Source organism: Nomascus leucogenys, chromosome 22a (genome assembly GCF_006542625.1).
Source record: "Nomascus leucogenys isolate Asia chromosome 22a, Asia_NLE_v1, whole genome shotgun sequence".
Lineage (NCBI taxonomy): Eukaryota > Metazoa > Chordata > Mammalia > Primates > Hylobatidae > Nomascus > Nomascus leucogenys.
This window is the reverse complement of record NC_044402.1, coordinates 18,138,719-18,161,053: the sequence shown is the minus strand read 5'-3', so window position 1 is coordinate 18,161,053 and position 22,335 is coordinate 18,138,719. Positions and strand designations below refer to the sequence as shown.

The 22,335-nt window shown below is 39.9% G+C and overlaps 1 long non-coding RNA gene across 1 annotated transcript; it reads right to left on the bottom strand.

Annotated features, from left to right (window-relative positions):
* Window positions 1–183: 183 nt before the first annotated feature.
* LOC115832495 lies at window positions 184–21,636 on the bottom strand. The gene is made up of 3 exons (XR_004028011.1): window positions 21,479–21,636; window positions 1,213–1,321; window positions 184–458 (listed from the first exon to the last, which is right to left on the bottom strand). It is a non-coding gene; the product is annotated as an uncharacterized LOC115832495 (long non-coding RNA).
* Window positions 21,637–22,335: the final 699 nt, after the last annotated feature.

Sequence of the window (22,335 nt, the reverse complement as noted above, 5' to 3'; positions counted from 1 at the left end):
CATTCCCCAAACTTAGGTTTCACATTAATATTCTACGAAAGTGTACCAGGGTTCTTTGGGGTTTGCATATGCAAAATTGGGTTCAATGTGCTGTGTTCTTATTTTCTTAGCTCATACTAAAAAGTGTACATGCTATTTTTTAAATGCATTTCTATATCAATTAGGAAGACATTCAGCTGCACTTAACAGACAATCCAACTTAAATAAATAGTAGTTTAGTTTCTCACATACCAAGAATTTTGGAGATAGATTGTTTACAGCATTGATTCAGTGGTTCAACAACATTAAGGTCAACTCTTGGCTGCTATTCTCTCAATCTTTCTTTTGTGATAGCAAGATGGCTGCTGCAGCTCCACCCTTTACATTTACATTCCAGTGGGAAGAAGGAAGAGTAGTAAGAAAGCAAAAATTTTTCAAGGACCCACGCACCCAGGTTCAGGTCACATGGATACTCTTAGCTACAAGGGAAATAAGAAAAGAGACAACAGGATCTCATGATCATGACCTGAGGTTCTGGGTGTGTTACTGTCTGAACACAATGAAGATCCTCTTTATAGGAAAGAAGGTGAAATGAATATTAAGTAGGTAACCGAGCATGCCACAATTCTTTATCTTTAAATATAGTTTTATCTTCATCCTATTGGAAATATTTGTTTCCCTTACAGTCCAGGATGTCACAAGAATTTAAACATTGTAAAGGATGCCAACTACAAAGAAACCATTCCATTGTATTTTGGGGGGAGGATCAGTGCCTGGTAGACTGCAGAACTGACACAAAGTACTGAAGAAGTATTTGTTGCTGACTGAGGAGATGAATGACAAAATGTAACTTGGATAAATAACAAAAGCAGAATTTTACTGTCATGACCTCCATTGTTGACCACAGTCTCTTAGTGATTACATTTTTAACTTAAAAGGCTTAACTTGGTTTTATTTTATCTGTATTTTATTCAGTAATACAGCTGACGCTTGAACAACATGGGAGTTAAGGATGCCAAACCCCTGCACAGTTGAAAATCCAATTATAACTTTTCAATCCCCAAAAACTTTACTGAAAGCCTACTGTTGACCAGGCACCTCAGTGATAACATAAGCAGTCAATTAACACATATTTGTGTATTATATGTACGATAAACTGATTCTTACAATGAAGTAAGCTACAGAAAAGAAAATATTATTAAGAATATCATCAGAAAGAGAAAATATATTTACTAATCATTCGTTGGAAGTGGATCATCACAAAGGTCTTCATTCTCGTCCTCACATAGTGTAGGAGGAGAAAGAGGAGGAGTCGGTCTTACTGTCTCAGGGGCAGCAGCAGCTGAAGAAAATCCACATAAAAGTGAAACCATGTAGTTCAAATCCACGCTGTTCAAGGGTCGACAGGACATAAAACATCCCTGTCATGCAATATGAGAGTTCAATATGCAAAGTGTCCCCTTAGCTGGCTCCAGCTTGTTCCTTCCGCAGAGATAACCAGTGTCTCCTGTCTGAGATATGACCACAGATCTGTGCATCACATCCATCCCATCATTTTTCTTTCTTGCTTTCTTTTCTTTTTGATATAGAGTCACACTCTGTCGCCCAGGCCGGAGTGCAGTGGCTCAATGTCAGCTCATTGCAACCTCCTCCTCCTTGGTTCAAGTGATTCTCCTGCCTCAGCCCCCCGAGTAGCTGGAATTACAGGCACACGCCACCAGGCCCAGCTAGTTTTTGTATTTTTAGTAGAGATAAGGTTTCGCCATGTTGGCCAGGCTAGTGTGGAACTCCTGACCTCAGGTGATCCACCCACCTCAGCCTCTCAAAGTACTGGGATTACAGGTGTAAGCCACAGCGCCTGGCTCTTCCCATTGTTTTTCTATACATTGGACACAAATGCACACGTTACTTCTGGTTTTCTTTTAAATAAAAATTCACATAAATGCAAATCACACCATACATATTGCTTTTTGTTTTGCTTAGTTTTACTTCACAACAAATCCTGAAATTCATTCCAAGTCAGCATAGTATTTTATTTTGAAGATCCCTAGTAGCAATACCTCACTTGCATCTAATCTAGCACTTAACAGTTTGTTAAGTCCTTTCACATACATTGTTTCATCAGACCTTCACTACAATGATCATTATCCACATCTTTCATAGATAAAAAATTCTGAGGGTCAGAGAGGTAGTAAAAGTCAGAAATAAATCCCAGATTCAGCCACTCCCATCCCAGTGCTCTATTTCAGCAACGTGTCTGTGCCCACAAACTCTTACTAAATGTGCCTTATGGCCCCTTGACATGTGTTCATCATTAAAACATTTTTGCTTGGGCAAGTTTCTGTAATCTTTCATATCCATGACCCCAAAAATATATGACCTCGTGATCTAAATTAATAGAGAGGAAGAGAGAAAAAAAAAAGGTAGTGGAAAAAAGGAAAGGGACAAAGGAAGAGGTGTCTGGCAGTAGCTTTAGGGGAATTTAAAACTATAAGGGGTTATTTCTAGTGATATTTTTTACATACAAAATTGTAAAAAGGAGCTGTGAGCAAATGTCCAAAAGTTTCACAGAGCTGAAGTATAATCCTTGAAATCAGCATGGAAAACTCAGTGCTTGAATCTGACCTGTGGTCAGAATGCTTGGCACATGAACACACACACACACACGTGCTTCTAAGGAGAGAAAGTCTGTCCCAATTTCCCTCTGCCTTGTGTTCCTGACACATGGCTTTACATTCGCTCCAAGCCAAACCCCAAGTGAAAGCTGGCTCTACGTTCATGTAGCAGATTTGGATTTTCTCTAATCCTTAAAAGGCACTGTCACATGTGCTTCAAAACATCATAAAAACAACTTGGAATGCCTCTTCCAAGGGGCAGAAGAGAAAATCAATACATTCTGATTTTCTCCTCCGTTAAACTCTCAATGACTGAAACAGTAGTGTAGCTGGGGAGAGTTTAGTAGCTCAACAACCACATACTAAATTCTTCTTCAGGATTATAGGGCCTTATTTAGGTGTCTATTGGCAGAGCTTTAGGGCTTTAATGGGTTCAAAACTGCACCAGTAATCAGCAAAAACAAACAGTGCACTCATGTACAACTCATGTAAGTATGATGATCATTATTGTGGAATCATCTGGCATAACGGATTTCCTCGTAGCGTGGGAACTAAATGATACAATGCCATTAAAGTTAATAAACAAGAGAGATTATTAAGTGAAATGGTGCCATGAAATTGGTGAGTAAGGATTTCAGAGGCACTTTGAATGTTTCTCAGCTAGAAGACAGACCACATACTAGGTAAGATGGATGGAAAATCTCAAGGATTTAGTCATCCTTACTCCCTATGTCCAACCCACTGGCAAATCTCATCAGGTCAACTGTCAAAAACTCATCTGGGAACCATTGACATTTTTCTTTTTCTTTTTTTTTCTCACCCCTACCTTAATAAGGCCCATCTATTTTTTTGTTTCCACAGCCATGACCACAGTCCCTGCCAACATCACCTAAGACCTGGATCCCTCCAAGTCCCAGACTGGTTTATTTTCTTCCACTTCCTTTCAATGTACTCTTTACAAAGCAGGTGTCATCTTATGTAAATGTAAATCCTGTCACTCATAGACTTAAAATCCTCCAATGTCTTTTCATCTGTATTTGTTTTCTAGGGACTATCATAAAGTTCCACAAACTGGGTGGTTGTAAAGGACAAAAATTTATTGTCTTACAATTCTGGAGGCTAGAAGTCTGAAATCAAGGTGTTGGCAGGGCCACAGCCCCTCTGAAACCCATAGGGCAATCCCTCTCTGCCTCCTCTAGCTTCTGTGGTGTGCTAGCAATTTTTGGCATTCCTCTGCTCATAGAGGGATCTTTCTACTTCTCTAGCTTCAAATGGCATTGTGTCTGTGTCTTCGTTCATCTTCTATCTATGGTTGTCTGTCTCTGTGCCCAAATCTCCCCTTTTCATAAGGACACCAGGCCTTTTTATTAGGCCCACCCTAATGATGTAATTTTAACTCTATTATATCAATAAAGATGCTATTTCCAAATAAGATTACATTCTGATTCTGAGCCTCAGGACTTCAACATATCTTTTGGGGGGGAGACACATGCAACTCACATCAACCTAGAGCAAACCTGAAGAGCTCGCTTACTCAGTTAGCAAGGCCCTACCTGTCTGTCTTTCTAAGCTCACTTAGCCCTCACCACACTGGCCTCTTGACATTCCTCCAGCTTGAAGCTCTTGGCTGCCGCTACCTGGAAGGCACTTCCTCTGAGATGTGCTGCCCCCACTTACCATCAAGTGGTTCCTCACTTATTACTGCATCAGCAGAGGCACGTCCAGGTTTTATGGGGTCTGAAACTTATACACCTTTGGGAATCTTTTATGAAAAAGAACACACAACTACATATAAAAACACATCTGCAGCCTTGGAAGGGGCCCGGGCACAAGAAGGTCCCTGAGGCCCATGGTTCCTTCTCTTTGTGGTAAAATTGCTTCTGATCCTGGGAGGGGGCATCTTTGCGTACCTTGATCCAAAGAAGTCCCCACCATGTATTCTCTACTTACCCTGCTTTATCTCCTTCTTATCACACTTATCACCAGCACTTATTAAATCTAAAATTATCTTAATAATATATCTATGTTTTTTACACGTTGTCTCTGCATGCCAAATTGGAATCTCTAAGGAAAAGCTTATTGATTTTTACCACTACAGCCTAGATCCTAGCACACAGTGTCTTGTATAGAGTTGGCACTGAGTGAATACGTACTGGATTCAGAAACGGATGAATGAGTGAATAATAATAAGTGTCAATCATAACAATAAGCCCTGCAGCACTGCTTTGTTTCAGGCACAGCCTGCCATTGTCCCCCCATCTTACAGGTGAAGAACCTTCCCTGCTCCTAGGTTAGTAGAACTTACTCCCAGCTGGCTGCTGGTCAATGGCAAAGCCAGTATTTGCAGCTAGCACTCTGGATCTAGACTCCATGCTCTGAACCCTATACCATCCTGTCTAACATCAAGGAAGCTTGCTTGGCTGACTCAGTGTTCAGCTCTATGGTCCAGAGACAGAAGCAGGAGATTCCCATTTCATAGGGATGAGGATTTTAAAGAGAAGATCATGTAACTTGCCCTCCACATCACACACATAGAAAAGGGACTTTTGTCCCAGGGCTCTGGGAGAGCAATGGAGGCCATCCGAGGAGTTCAGCTCCACAAGTCATCTCCGCCTAACCTTGCCAGGCCAGACATTAAATTATGAGAGATCAAGTCCAATACACAACCCAAGAGGAACTTCCTGTGGCCTCCTCAAGGCTTCAGAATTATTATGGGACCTTTGCTATTATGATTTGTGTGCTCCATCTTCTGAGTGGTATGTGTGTACACGCATACAGAAATGATAACAGCTGATGTGAAACATTCTTTAGGTGTGACCTCCTTGGCTGACCCATTGGACTTTATTCACATCACTCTTTATCCATTGAGTTTTAGAAAGAGGAAAATATTTAGTTCTTAAATTTAAAAAGTAAAATCAATAAAGACTTTCAGAGTCTTCCTGGCATAAAACAAACTCTCTTTGACTTCTCTGACTGATACACTCAACAGGCCCTGTGTGCTTTGGCTCTTGCTATCATAAACAAAGCAAAAAGAGAAGTCCACAGAGGTCTCTCACTTTTTTGATGCACAACAGCATCAGACAATCAACTTTATTGGAAATGAGTTGATGAGACAAGAGGGCAAAGTTGATGGGAGGAAAAAGGAAAGTACGTATTTTTAAGCAAAATTCCCCTGTATTATGAAATATCCCTATGGAACCATTCTTTGAAATAACCCAGCAGATGACCATCCCATCCAGTACCACCTGCCCTGCTTGTTTTGCTCTGTTCTGTTTTGTAATCTTTCTTTAATCCATGATAACAACCCACAATCTCAAACAGCTGGAGGGGGGCATTCTCTCTCACCATCATTTAGGCCAAAGGATGAATTTTATTCCCAGAATAACTGCATTCACAGAAGTGATACCAGAAAGATGAAGTGAAAAGCATGAACCCCAGTCAACCTCAGTTTTATATTTCCTGATGTTCTGATAAGAAGAAAACACCATTGGACAAGGAGAAAGATCTGACTTTTTTTTTTCTTTTTAACAACAAGCAGTGGGGGAACAAGGGAAGACCACTTAAATCCTTTGCTCTTCCTTTGGTTAGAATTTCCCCCATTGCCTGAGATGTTTGTTATTTATGAAATAAAAATATTAATTAGGTCCCCACGCTTATACTCTGAATTTAGAATATATCATCAGAGAAGGTGCAGAAAGAAAGGAAGATTTTTTTGTCTTTTCAAATTGTTGTAATCAGTTCCTAGTGGTAAAGAAGGTTTTGCTTCATGCAGGTTATTTCTTATTGTTGGAATAGAATTGTGCTTAAAGATATAAGATTCAATAATTTATTTTAGGCTCGACTTTTTCTTAGCTCACTGGAATCACAGCTGAGATTTGTGCACTGCCCAAGCTCAATAACTTGTTCCTCCCTGACCCAGAATCCATGGAGATTATAACAAAGGCCCCAGTCTAGGCCTCGAATATACACACCTTGGACCTTGGGCTACTGGTGTTGCAATAAATTCAATAGAAAACATTCTATTCTGAGAGCAAGGCTCAAATACTGCAAAAGTGATTCCCTAGTAGCGTCATTCACATTATTCCTCATGCCACTGTGCAGACTGTGTCACCTCAATGGGTTTTGATGGACATGGCCAACATATCTCTTTCAGATGAAGGTGGCACCCCTTTTTCTGCTACCAAAAGGACTTTACAATGCAGTGGTTTCTCATAAATTTAGGAGTGTAGGGTCCTTCTGCCCATAATTAAATTGGGCCCAAGGCAAGTCAACAAACCTTTATAACCGTCAGGCCTAGAATGCTGTAGCCAGATGCTCTGGCAGTACATCTTGCACAAAGTCACTGCCTGTTAAACACCAAAGCAAAATGGCAGATGGTGCTGGATTCACTACATTTCTCTTTGAAGCTCTCCAGATTCACAAGCTGATGGAATCATTCTCTATTTTGAAGAGTAGGGTCTTTGACAGCAGGGGCTTTTTGCTTGTCCTTATATTTCCAAATTCCAACAAGCAACACTTCAATAAATATGTATGCATTCATTCATTCATTCAAAACATGTTCATTTATTTTCCAGAATACAGTGGTGATCAAAACAGAGCCCTTACTCTTCTAGAGTTTAAGAACCAATCTTGATGTCAACTGAAGATTTATATAAACTGGCTATTACAATCTGTCATAAGAATTCTGAAATAACATACACAGGGCAATGAATGAATGACTGACTAGATAAAGATTCAGACTCTTACTCAAGGTCCAGACAGCCATTCTGTGGTGTGAATTGAAAAGGAAAGGCTTGTGTTTTTAACAACTTCATTACTTCATTCCAAGGCACCAAAATACAGATGGACAATCCTCTTATTAAATGCATATGCATTGCTTTTGTTCCAAAACTCTCGCAAACACAAAACAGAGCTCTGACACCTCATTGATGTGATAGCTTATGCATATGAGAGGAGAACAGCTATTAAATTTTCTATCAAATAATTTAATTTCTATTAAATCTATATCTTGACAAAGCCTCCACCAATACAAAATTTTTGCCAAATGGCTAAGAATATACTTTGGACATTTAACACGAAATGGACAGTTTCAAATAGCTTTATACATGTTGAAAGTTTAAAAAGTTGTTTGTTAAGTACTTTAGTTATAATTCATTTAAAAATCCCATTATGTTTGGTTACACAAGAGTGGCTTTAATATACTTGAAGATGCAGTACTCCTTAGCTGTGACATATTTATAGTCTGAACATTAAAAGGTTTATAAAATAAGGCTATACTTTCTCAGTGTCAAACATCCCTCAATGAAGACAATTATTCAGTCTGCCTGTTTGTAATTAGGTATGAAATAATTTATGGTTATGAAGATAAGTGACAAAAAATTTCTGGAATAACTGCATATTGTAATTTATTATTAAAATATTTTCATAATCTTTCCAGGGTTTGAGGAGTCATAAATTGCCCAGATCGGATTTCCACTGGATTTCTTTTGGAATTAATAAGCATATGGATCTGATCTAAGAATGTGTGTCAAAAATATCGAAGAGAATGGCTTCACACAAAGCTGAAAATGAAATGAGATTGACATAGCTGACTTTGGTTTGGAGAACAAGAGCAACGTGCTGCCTGTAGTCAACCCACAAAGACAGAGTCTGGCAGGTCTAAGGGACAAAGAACACCCTACTGGGGTCAGAAATGCAACCTAAGTCCCAATAACCCAGGGCTGGAGAGCTTTTCCTCTTCCACACTCCCTTCTTTTTGACAAATACTAAGAACACTTTCAGCATGTTATCTCTATGCCATAACTATACATTCCTGGGATATGTAGTGGGTTAAAAGCAAATTCAGTCTTTTTCCTCACTACTTCTGCCAGCAGAATCACCAAACACAGGATACATCAGCCTGTTTCTTCCATTTTTTCTTCAATTCAAAAGGAGTAGTGAAAGTATGGCACTACTATTGTTTTTATCAAAGCATTATTTTGTCCAATATATTAGTCTTCATAACTTCTCAATATCCATTTTTCCCAAAACCTAAGCAGGTATTGTCTAATTCTCCTAATATTTTGTACTTCCTGAAACTCCAAAAATGTTCTATGTAACTTACATTGTCTTTTCAAAGTTGAAATGAATTTAAGACACCTTTGTAGAACACATTTATGATGTTCCCAGAAATTCTTGCAATTTCCAATAGCTAGTCAAAAGCTGGAACACACAGTTTGACATAGTACAATCCCAACCCCTCATTGCCGTGCCGTCCTGGAGAAAGCCTCTATTAAGCCTAAATAGAAAAACTGCCAAGCCAATTAAGTGTGAGTGAATCTGAACGGGCTACGTGGAAATAGCCTCTGAACAAATCATTTCTGCCAACTCACATTCAGTGAGTACTCACAGAGCACTTGGCCCAAGGCCAGAGATGGAGATTTCACCAAATGTGAAGATGTAGTTACTAAACAGCAAATCTATTCAGTTGTCACAGCAGAGCTGCCAGCTCTACCTCCTTTCACAAGTGACCCTTGACACTTTCAATTATGGGAGCTCACTAGCACTCTGCAATCAACTTTTCTAGGGGAAATAAATCTTACCTTAAAACTCTAAAAAGTTTGAAACTAGGCTACCAGAACTAAAAGGATGCATTCTGAAATGCTTTGCAACAGCAATTTTTTTTAAGATTGTGTAGACTATGCTATCAACCAGGTGCACTGAGCTGAAGCTAAGTGAGGGTCAAAAGACAGAACAGGTGGCATGAGGCCACATCTAGCAGGCTGTAGTATATGACAGGAAGCAAAAGCCTCCTTGGTCTGATCAACTCCAAGAGATCATTTAGTATGATCTTAATTTATTCTTTCATTGATATTACAGGATAATGGTGCAGAACCAACCTATAAAAACAAGCACCCACAGTCTCCATGAATTTCTCCCACATAGGGGTGGCTCGCATGTGTAAGGCACACAGGTATGGCTGTGGAATGAATGAAATATTATTGTCAGTCTCTCTGTTTCTTTGCTGAAGATTCTTTCTATTTGAGGATAATGTGCAAAAGCAAAACAGCAGAGGCATGAGGGAAAGAGGGAAAGTCAGGTAAATCCTAAGATAAAAGAAACCCAAAATATCATCTAGTCTAACTCCCCCTGCTATATAATAAGCCTATCCACAATCACATTCATCAGGGTTTGTTTGAACATTTCCAAAGAAATGATATGTTAAAGAGTACGCATTTACTTCTTCGCAGAGTAGACCATTGCTTTGGTGGATAGCTCTAATTATTTTAAAGCCCCTTCTTATATGGAGCCTGATTTCTAACCTGTAATTTCTAACTATGGTTCAAATTATGACCACTTAAAGCAGAATTTGTCAGCTTTCCTTCACAGGCTTTCAAATATTTGAAGGCAGCTGCGATGTCTTCCCCAAATTTTCCTTTACCTGAGTGAAATCATCCCATTTCCTCCAACCAATCACTCAACCATTCAGTGCAGTTTCCACGTCCTTCATTACCCTGGTAACCATCCAGATAGTTAATGACAGTCTCAAAATGCAGCACCCAAATCTGACATCCATACTCTACACATATTCCTATGGTACTGTGGCAACTGGCAGAAATTTCTCCACGCAGGGTTAATGTTATGAAACACCTTTTAAATTAGCCAAAGCAGGGGTCCACATTTTCTGCTTGCTCTATGTCTTGTACTTAATTTACAGTGTGGGCCACTAGCCATTAGGGAGGTGTGGGGACTGTGATTGTTGCCAATAATTGACCATTCCCTGGTTCAGGAGATACATAAAATTCTAATGGAACCATTATTCTTACACCCACAGGATATATAACAAGAACAATAAAGTGATGCATTTGCAATATCTGGTTTTTTTTAAAAAAAGATGCATTACGAAAATATCCATCTATATTTTATCTCGCATGATGATGTACAAAGTAACTACCTCAAAATGAGATTCTTATGTTAAGTGTTAAGAGGGGAACATACATAGCCTTGCAGGCACACACTTTTCCAGAGCACACTAACTGCTGAAACATCTCATTAATGCATCACTGTCATAGAGCTAGATGACTTTGGGCATTGTAATACTGGTTTCCATGGCAACCTATTGTCCTTGCACATTTATTTGTTGAATTGTTTGTTGGCACATGGAACTGTGCCATAACTAGAAAAGTAAGTGTTCAGTCACCAAGCAACTTCAGTGATCAGATCCACATAAGGCTCTTAAAGTTGGAGTGGTTTTATACCATGTACAGACACCTATAAGACATTTTTAATGTATTTAATGTATTTCTTTTAAAAAAAAAGTTTAATTGACAAATAAAATCGTACATATCCCAGGTGAACAATGTGATGATTTGATTACATATGCATTGTATCCTGATTATCACAGTCAAATTAATTAATATCCACCACCATCCACAGTTACACTATCTGTGTGTGTATGTGTGTGCAGTGAGGACACTGCTATAGAATTTCAAGTAAACAATGCGGTATTATTAACTAGAGTCATCATGATGTACTTTAGATCCCCAGAACTTATTTATCTTCCAGTATCTCCCTATTTTTCCCCACATTCCAGTCCCTGGCAGACACCACTCTCCTCTCTGCTTCTAAAGTTTGACATTTTTAGATTCCACATATAAGTGATATCATACTGTATTTTTCTCTCTGTGTCTAGCTTATTTCACTTGCATAATGTCCTGCAGGCTCATCCATGTTGTCACAAATGGTTAAGATCTACTTCTTATGAGAATAATATTCATATATATAATATATATATATATCTTTACACACGCACATACATATACCACATTTTTTAGTCCACTCATCTGTCAATGAACAGTTTCTGTATCTTCAATATTGTGAAAAATACTGCAAGGAAGATGAGGGTGCAGATGTCTCTTCAAAATGTTTGTTATTTTTTGTGCACATATACCCAGAAGTGTAATTGCTGAATCACATGGTAGTTGTATTTTTAATTTTTTGAGGAATCCTCATACTGCTCTCCTGACTCTTAGCTACAAAAATAAGAGAATGAGAGCCTAGCTGGGCCAATATGGACCCCAAATTGTTAGAAAACTCCTGGGTTAATTGTGTCTTAGAAAGGGAATCAGGATATGCTGATATGAAATGGGAGATATTAAGATTGATAATTATCATGGCTGAGGTTAGCCAAGAAGTAATGATGCTGTGGTCTGAATACGTCCCTTAACATTCATGTGTTGGAAACTTAATCCCCAGTGCGACAGTGTTGGGAGACTGAGCCTTTCTGGAGGTGTTTAGGTCATGAGGGCTCTGCCATTATGAATAGATTAATGCATTATAAAACGTCTTGAGGGAGTGGATTCACTCTCTTCTGCTCTTCTCTCAGGTGAGAAAACAGCATTCATTGCCTTTTTGCCCTCCTGCCTGCTGCCATGTGAGGACTCCAGATGCCAGTGCCTTGATCTTGGACTTTCCAGCCTCCAGAGCTGTGAGAAATAAATTTCTGTTCTTTTATAAATGACCCAGGCTACGATATTCTGTGATAGCTGCACAAAACCGACTGTTATAGTTACAAATAATAACTAATCATAGGTGATAAACAGTTATAGATAATAACAACTAACATCACTGAGGACTTACTACATTTTAGCTCCTTTTTCATACATTTAGAGCCATCAGTTCATTGTAATGTTGTGGGAAAAAAATTTAAAAAATAAGAATCATTCATGTTTGGAAACTTTGTAAAAGGCATTCAATACATTTTATAACCTGAGCTTATGATTATGATTACCTGTGAATGGTTCAGTTTATAAAGATGTAGTGACACATGGTGTCATGTCCCTGAAATAAATGGTCTCACCATTCCACACACAAAATTTTGAACTAGTTCTGTTTTGTGTTTGTTCTGTCTTTCCGTAAGGAAGCCACTTCTTGGCACTCCTGGGGTCTCAATCTCTGCTTGTTCAATTATTTCTCTTCTCATATAAGGACTAAGAAGCCAGATAACTAAGACTAATAGAATTACAAAGCAAATGGGAAGGCTTCCAAGACAGTCCCTAAATCAAGTAAATGCATGAACGTTAATATCCAAACTTTTTAATATCTATTCACAGACCAGGTACTTTTTTCTTCTTCTTTATTACTCTTCTTATTGGATATAGACACGAGCCAGGAGACCTGTGGATACATAAGTGTTAAGTATTTTCTGCAGTATATCACTGCTTCTTTTTGATGACAGTCTTATTGCTGCAGACTTGGCAATCTTATTAAATAATCATCTTTAAGTGAAAGCGCTATTAAGAGACTGCATTTGATGGAAAGAGTTAAACTCCTAGCCACTCTCACCGCTATTCAAAAAACCCATTGGTATTGTCAAGGTTAGAATTTCTCAAATTCTTTTGACATTGAGAATTTTTAGTTACAATTTTTGATACAATGATGAACTGGTACTTATCAACTACAATGTGCACTTACAGTGAATAGCAAAAATTATTTTTAATTTCTGACAGTGTGAAATTTAAAAATAAAAGTTAAATTACTTTATAAAATAATACAAACTGCATTATTCTGTTCTCACACTGCTAATAAAGACATACCCCAAACTGGGTAATTTATAAAGGAAAGATGTTTTGTTGTTTTGTTTTGTTTTGAGATGGAGTCTCACTTTTGCCCAGGCTGGAGTGCAGTGGTGCAATCTCAGCTCACTGCAACCTCCACCTCCTGGGTTCAAGTGATTCTCCTGCCTCAGCCTCCTGAGTAGCTGGGATCATAGGCACGCACCACGTTGCCTGGCTAATTTTTGTATTTTAGTAGAGACGGGGTTTCACCATGTTGGCCAGGCTGGTCTCGAACTGCTGACCTCATGATCTGTCTGCCTTGGCCTCCCAAAGTGCTGGGATTAGGAAAGAGGTTTAATTGACTCACAGTTCCACATGGCTGAGAAGGCTTCACAATCATGGCAGAAAGCCAAGGAGGAGCAAAGAGTCATGTCTTATGTGGCAGCAGGCAGAAGAGCATGTGCAGGGGATCTCCCCTTTATAAATCCATCAAAGTTCATGAGACTTACTCATTATCATGAGAACAGCACAGGAAAAATCTGCCCCCATGATTCAATTACCTCACACTGGGTCCCTCCCATGACATGTGGGAATTATGGGAGCCACCATTCAAGATGAGATTTGGGTGGGGACATAGCCAAGCCATATCACAAGCATATGTTGAAATTATAAGACAAACAACTAACTTGAATAGATGGCATCCATCAGTTTAACCAGTGGCAGCTAAATTTTGCTTATGCAGCATTGAGTAGCTTAAATATCTTGCATAAATCCATCAAATAATTTCTCAGGCAACTCTTTTTTTGGATCTGACACATCATTGTTTAATGGATGACTGTAGCTTAAAAAGAACTATCATATATTGTGTGGGGCAAATATTGCCAATCATATGCCTAAACACCCCAGGGTGGTCCCCAATGAGTCACTCTATGTATAATCCCATGCCCTTGAGTGTTGATGGAACCTGTGACTTGCTTCTAACCAATATGGCAAGAGTGAAGGGACTTTGAAGAAGCCATTAGGTGCCCAATCAGTCAATTGTGAGTTAATAAAAAAAAGGAGATTATTCTGGATGCACCCGACATAATTAGGTGATCCCTTTAAAAGCAGGTCCACACCTTCCCTGAAGTTAAAGATTCAAAGTAGCAGAGACACTTTCTCTGTTGCTAGCTTGAAGAAGCAAGATGTTATGAACTCTATAACCCTAGGCAAATACATTTTGCCAGCAACCTGAAAGCTCTTGGAAGTAGGTCCTTTCCTAGTTGAGACTTCAAATGAGTTTGAAACCCAGTTGACACCTTGATTTCAGCCTTGTGAGAAACTGGGCAGAAAACCGAACTCAAGTATTTCCAGACTTCTGACTCATAGAAGCAATGAGATAATAAATGGATAATTGGTTTAGGCCACTAAATTGGTGATGATATGTTGTAGAGCAAGAGAAAATGAACACATTATCTGATAGTGATTCCCTTTTTGTGGCGTAATCTGTATTTGTAGTTGATAACATTGCTGCACAGCTAAAAACTGCTTTTACCAGACTTATCTGAAGTGAAATGTGGCCATGTGACTAAGTTCTGACCAGTGAAACTTAAGTGTAAATAATGTTGAGATATTCCAGAAGCACTTTTTAGTGAGTATATACTTGATATGGTTTGGCTCTGTCTTCAAAGGGTACAAAAGCCCCAAGCCTTGGTGGCTTCTACATGATGTTAGGCCTGCAAGTGCACAGAAGGCAAGAGTTTGGAGCACTTGCCTACATTTCAGAGGAGGTATGGGAACACCTGGATGTCCAGGCATCTAAATCTCTTGTGGAATTTTAATCCCCACGTGTCAAGGAAGCGACCTGGTGGGAGGTGACTGGATCACAGGGAGATTTCCCCCATCCTGTTCTCATGATAGTGAGTGAGTTCTCACGAGATTTGATGGTTTAAAATGTGGCACTTCCCCCTTCTCTCTCTCCTGCCACCCTGTAAGACATGTCTTGTTTCCCCATTGCCTTCTGCCATGATTGTAAGTTTCCTGAGGCTTCCCCAGCCATGGAGAACTGTAAATCAATTAAACCTTTTTTTTATAAATTACCCAGTCTCATGTAGTTATTTCTAGCAATGTGAAAATGAACTAATACATAAAATTGGTACCAGGAGAGTGGGAAACTGCTATACCTGAAAATGTGGAAGCAAATTTGGAACTGGGTAATGGGCAGAGGCTGGAACAGTTTGGAGGCCTCAGAATAAGAGAGGAAGATGAGGGAATGTTTAGAACTTCTTAGAGACCTGTTGAATGGTTGTGACCAGAATGCTGATAGTGATATGGACAATGAAGTCCAGGCTGAGGTGGTCTCAGATGGAAAGGAGGAACTTAATGGGAATAGTTCCAATAGCAAGTCACTCTTGCTATGCTTTAGCAAAGAGACTAGTGGCATTTTGCCCCTGCCCTAGAGATCTGTGGAGCTTTGAACATGAGAGAGATGATTTGTGGTATCTAGCAGAAGAAATTTCTAAGCAGCAAAGCCTTCAAGATGTGACCTGGCTGTTTCCAAACGTGTAGAGTCATATAAGTTCACAAAGAGATGGTCCAAAATTAGAACTTATGTTTAAAAGGGTAGCAGAGCATAAAAGTTTGGAAAATTTACAGCCTGATCATGTGGTAGAAAAGAAAAAGCCATTTTCTGGGGAGAAATTCAAGGCTGCATAAATTTGCATAAGTAAAGAGGAGCCAAATGTTAATAGCCATAACAATGGGAAAATGTCTCTAGGGCATGTCAGAGACCTTAGCAGCAGCCCCTCTTGTAACAGGCCCAGAGGCCTAGGAGGGAAAATTGGTTTCTTGGGCCAGGCCCAGGGCCCTCTGCTCTGTACAGCCTCCTGAAATGGTGCCCTGTGTCCCAGAAGCTCCAGTTCCAGCTCTGGCTAAAAGAGGCCAAGGTACAGTTCAGGCCATTGCTTCAAAGGGTACAAGCCCCAAGCCTTGGTGGCTTCTACATGGTGTTAGGCCTACAGGTGCACAGAAGGCAAGAGTTTGAAGCCTTTGCCTAGATTTCAGAGGATGTATGGGAACACCTGGATGTCCAGGCAGAAGTCTGTTGCATGAGCGGAGCCCTCATGGAGAACCTCTATGAAGGCAGTGTAGAGGGGAAACGTGGGGTTGGAGCTGCCACACAGAGTTCACACTGGGGCACTGCCTATTGGAGCTGTGAGGAGAGAGCCACTGTCCTCCAGACCCCAGAAAGACAGATCCACTGAAAGATTGCATTGTGTGCCTCCAAAAGCCACAGTCATTCAACGCCAGCCTGTGAAAGCAGCCACAGGGACTGAACCCTGCAGTGCCACAGGATTGGAGATTTCCAAGGCCTTGGGAGCCCAACTCTTGCTTCAGCATGTCCTGGATTTGAGATATGAAGTCAAAGGAGATTATTTTGGAGTCTTAAGATTTAATAACTGCCCTGCTGGCTTTCAGAATTGCATGGGGCCTATATGCCCTTTGTTTTGTCCAATTTCTCCCATTTTGAATGGAAGCATTTACCCAATGCCTGTAGCCCCATTGTATCTTGAAAGTAACTTACTTGCTTTTGATTTTACAGGCTCATAGTTGATAGGGATCTGCCTTGTCTCAGATGCGACTTTGGACTTGGACTTTGGGGTTAACTCTGGAATGAATTAAGACTTTGGGGGACTGTTGGGAAGGTATGATCAGGTTTTGAAAAGTGGGAAGACCATGAGTTTTGGGAGGGACCAGGGGTGAAATGATATGGTTTGGCTCCGTGTCTCCACCCAAATCTCATGTGGAGTTGTAATCCTCATCTGTCAGGGGAGGGACCTGATGGGAGGTGATTAGATCATGGGGGCAGACTTCCCTCTTGCTGTTCTCATGATAGTGAGTTCTCATGAGATGTAATGATTTAAAGGTGTGGCACTTCTCTGCTCTCTCTCTCCTGCCACCATGTAAGACGTGCCTTGCTTCCCCTTTGCCTTCTGCTGTGATTGTAAATTTCCTGAGGCCTCTCCAGCCATGCGTAACTGTGAGTCAATTAAATCTGTTTTCTTTATAAATTACCCATTCTCAGGTAGTTCTTTATAGCAGTGTGAAAATGGACTAATACAATACCCTTCTTTTTCCCTTCATTCTGCAGTATGAAATAAGATTTTGATGGCTGGATATACAGCAGCCATCTGGGACCATGAGTACTGAATCTCCATGCTAGGTGGAACAGTAAGCTGGATCATAGGTGATTTCATAGAGCTACTATAGCAGTGCTGGAATACCACCTATAGGCTTCTTTTATGTAATAGAGAAACAAATTTCTGTTTAAGTCATTCTTCTTGGAATCTGTGTTACTCTTGGCAGAATCTAAATCTGGTATATTTTACTTAAAGTATATACCTATATTTGAAATAAATTAATATAAGTATTAAATAAAGTGATGTGGTTTGTTTGTTTGGGTTCAGCTATTAGCAGCATCTTTCAGAGAACTAGGATATGCAGCATGCTGGTCCAAATAATAACACTGACTAATACTGCTGGTGGAAATGAGATACCACATTAAGAAGCAATCAAGAGTCAAATATGTAAAAGAAGTTGTACATGAAAGTACACAAGTTGGCCCTTGCATTCAAAATATTAAAACACCCAATTTTGTTTGTAACTGAAAATAGTTATTTAAAAACAGTAGTGCATTTGCGCAATTTAGTCCAGCTGTTTTTTAAGTTCAACAGAGCAATATTAGGCAGATGAGAGTTGGTGACCACAAACAAGTGTGGTACTGGGGCTCTAAGAAGAAGCAGATGTCTAAAATCATCATTCTGCCTGAAAGTTTACCAGTCAGATTGCTATTGTTTCATTTTAAGGTTTCTGCTCCTTGTTAATTGCAAATATCCATGGCACAGGTACTACTGTGAGTGTGCTTGCTACAAACAAGTAAGTGGGAATAGATGAGTAAAAGATGGGGGAAAAGGCACAGTGGTCCTTGGCAAGGACATTCAAGCTCACAAGCTCATGGTGGTGATCACAAAGGGGAAAGGAGAGTCTCCAAATATAAACAAAGTGCAATTCACAAATATTTACTAAGCTGTGAATCCTTTCAATAAATGATTAATCGATAAGTCACAGGCCCCTGAAGATACAACGGTAAACAATAAAGATCCACAATAATTTTGCCTATATCAGAGATGAGACATCACGCCACCCACAATTTCCAGGCTGATGCCATTTAGGTTATTGAATTTGAAAGCAAGATGCATGTTAGTACCTCTTTAGATTTCAAAAATCTGGATTTCAAAAGTAAGTCCTCAAATTGTTTATCAGTTCATTAGTTAATTCAGTCAAAAATATTCAAACTATTTTATGTCTCAGAATAGATAGGATATTTAAAGTGTAATACATAAATTATACCAATACTGGGGGGATTGCTAAGGTTGTCCACATGTGCCAGCAAAATCATCTACTTCTGGTCTTTAGTCAAGTCTAAGAAAGTTCATAATGACATATTAGGAGGAAATTATTATACCTGCTTATACTGAAAAAGAAAATTCAACCATAAATATTGCAATACTATAAGATGCTATAACGTTCTGCAAAACAATCTGTTGCACATTCCTACTTGGAAGGTAGCACATTTCATGATTATGCACATCCATGACAGAAATAAGCATTTATATGGTAATAACTGCGATATGGGCAGCTACAGCCTTTCACTATAAGCCATGAGCCTCTTCATCAGAAAAAGCCATTGGGGCATAATTTATCACCAGAAAGTGTGTTTGGCTGGCTTAGATGTTCAGAAAAAATAAATATTTTCTTCATGCACATGTCTTAAGTAGTAGCAGGAGCATGGTTTGTACCTTTACATAAAAAAATCAAAATAAATGCCGGTGTTTAGGTAGTCAGACAAATAAATATACAAAAAAAAAGGAGTAACAAGTTTCCTCTTCTATGCCCATACCTCAGTAAACACAGAGTCCCATGTGCAGGTGGTACAAATGCCACCATAAAGAGTCAGTGACTATAGAAAGAGACTGAAGTGCTTATTTAAAATCTTGCTATCACAGGATTAAGAGAAACCTGGGTCTAGGACTGAGAACTCAGTAGTATAGAACAGAAGAGGAAATAGTCATCTCTGATGACATCAATAATTGTTTATAACAACTCCATTGACATCAATAGCTGTTCTGATAATTCTGGTGGCTAATATTTATTGAATGCTTACTAAATGGACTAATTATCCTTCTGGGGGCTGTACGTATGTTTTCTCATTTGATTATGAAACATAAACTATCACTTCGGGGCTCCTATTAACTCATTTTTTTAAATAGCTGGTTAAATATAGGTTTAGAGATATCGTGACTTATCCAAAATCACAAAGTGGCAGATTTGAGTTTTGAACCTAATTGTGTTTGACTCCAATGCCTATGGGCTTGTCACAATAAAGTGGTGGAGGGAAGGCCATTATCTTCCAGTGGAGCCTCCCTGATGCCCAGGCTGGTGACCAGATGGTAAATGCAGTACCTGCTGGACCGTAGCAATATGCTGGCATATCAGGGAGTAGGATTATATGAGAGACATGGCTGGCTCAAATGCCCACGTAAACCTCAAAAGCAGATTAGGGATGAAAAGATTAAGTGAATATTTCCTGAGCATAGATGAGCAGTCTGAAGCAGGTTCACTGTGCACTGGTTACCAGCTTGTGTCAGTCTGCTGAGACAGGCCCCACTTAAGCACAACAAGTTACATGAAATGGATGTATGATTTACAGATGGGAACAATAGACAAAGGACAACAGAAGCCTACAACTCATTGCAAGTTGGCCCCCCAAGGCTCAGGAAATCGGCCTGGGATGAATGGAATCTCCTCATCTGCATGTACTTCACTTACACCTCAGCTGAAGGACCTCAGAATGCAGCCTGCCCTGGGTTATATATCCCAGGGACAACATGACAGGCTGGGCTAAAGCACCAAAGAACATCCTGTTTCTAGGGAGAAATGGAGCAGACCCTGAGCTGTTCTGGTTAGTTCCTGCCTATCTCAGGCTGTTGCATTCTCAGCACATTGTACAGTTATTCCTGAGAACTACAAGCAAGATTGAAGAAGGAACAGGATCAGTCCAAGGCCATCCAGAGAACTGTGCGACAAGGAACTCCTGGGAAACTTGGCGGTTGGTGGGTGGGTGGAAGAGGGAAGCTGAGGAGGGGGTCCTTGAGGTCCTGCAGCTGTGCAGGTGGGGACTAAAGGGATGGCAAAATTGAGATAATGTAGCCGCATGGCTACCAAAATGAGGATGTTCATATTTATCAAGTGATTCAGTAAAACCATCTGGAGCTTCAGCTGTATGCTCGTGCCCTTCGCACTGGAGAGAAGACAAGAGCACCTTTTTATTCCTACCCTCAAATAGTTTTCTACCTCTCTCTCTCTCTCTGTGTGTGTGTGTGTGTGTGTGTGGTGTGTGTGTGTGTGTGTGAGAGAGAGAGAGAGAGAGAGAGAGGTGTGCAATTGACTATAATGTAAGACACAGAGACATCACTGCAGTCAAAGGCCACTTTACATCTTAAGCCATCCATTCTGGAGGCATTAGAGACATTGCCAAAAGTGAGGGTGGCTATGTACATCATTTTGGTAATTAGGAAAAAAACGTGCTATGAAAAAACAGTATGTCATTTTTTACCTCCATTTTCAAGCTCTGATTTGGGGTTTTCCTCTTATTTTTATCCAGTGTGTGTCCTGCTTCCTGTTAATGCCCACGCAGGAGACTGACTGCTTTCTGGCAAGAAGGGGGTAAGCACTGTACCTGTAATCTGCATTGTTAGGTTCTGTCAACTGACCCCCTAATTTCAGAAGCTAAATATAGATTTTTTGTTGTTGTTATGAAAGTGACAACTCAGGTGTCTCCAGTTTGTTGGTTTTCCTGAGCAGCTCCACTCCAAGGGGTGGCTCAAGGACCAGGTTCCTTCCAACATGGCACCACTTCTCCAGATCAGTGCCATGCAAACTTTCATTCACAGGCCAGTGCCAGTCCATGGCTTGGATTAGCCCAGGAGCCGTTTATGAATGGTCTCAATGAGGGAAGTACGGAAATTGAGGGAGAGCATATGGAAACTTTAGAAACTGGCCATTGCTGCAATATTCAAGTTCATGGTGAGTGGATTTTTCTCACTCAACAGAGTATAGACCATTTTGGTTGTGGTCAGACTCACCCAGCACATGTGGCTTCCTAGTGGATTGGAAATTTAAGAAAACATAAATAACAGATTGACAGCTAGAAAAAGCTACACTCTATATCCTCAGAGTCCTCATCATTTCACTGGCAGATTGGAGAAAGAGAATGGTAAGCTGTCCATGAGAGGGTTTTCTATTACCCACCTGGCAGGGCCCATGTTACTTCTGCCCATTCCGATGGCCACAACTCTGTTACATGGTTGCATCTATTTGCATGGGAGACTGGGGCATAATCTGATTGAATGTCCAGTAAGAAAATGGAAAGAAGTTGGCAGTCATCCATCCTCACTAAACCTATTGCTGCATTTGCTACCAGTTTCTGTTGACCAAATAATGCAAGCATGAAAGGGAGTGATAGTTCTATGACTTCCCAGCCAGAATCCTACCACTTTGAGTGTTCTTGCTGGAGCTGCCCCAACAGAGCCTTCAAATCAGGAAGCACTCATTCCTAACTCACCTTCTCTATTTTCTTAATTTTGAGCCCTCAAAAACCTTCCAATAAATACTCTTCTGCTTAAGTTAGCCAGGATTAAGTTCTTTCTGAGGAATTTTTAAAAATCCCAAAGCTAATACAGGAGAACTGGGAGGTAAGTAGGGAGAAAGAAAAAGAGAGAGAGGATGGAAGAATGGCATCTAGCTAGGAAGATTAAATGAACATATTATGACTCATTTACTTTGATTCAGAACTGCCATTTGAACAAAGCCAGTTCTATAGGTCATGGACGATTCTTTACCTTGAAATAAGACGATGAGTTCTGCAGTACCTCAATCATTCATGCATCTCACTGAACAAATCAATTGCATTGATTATGCTAAAAGGTGTAAGTTGCTTTGACATGCACAAATAGGAAAGAATGTCTGAAAGGCAAATCATTTTATCCAAATCAAGGTTTTTGCATAATTTATGCTTAGTGACATTCTGTACCAGAGGGACTTTCATGGTCTTACCAAAAAAAAAAAAAAAAAAGCCTCGAATCAGATATATATATATAATATTTTAG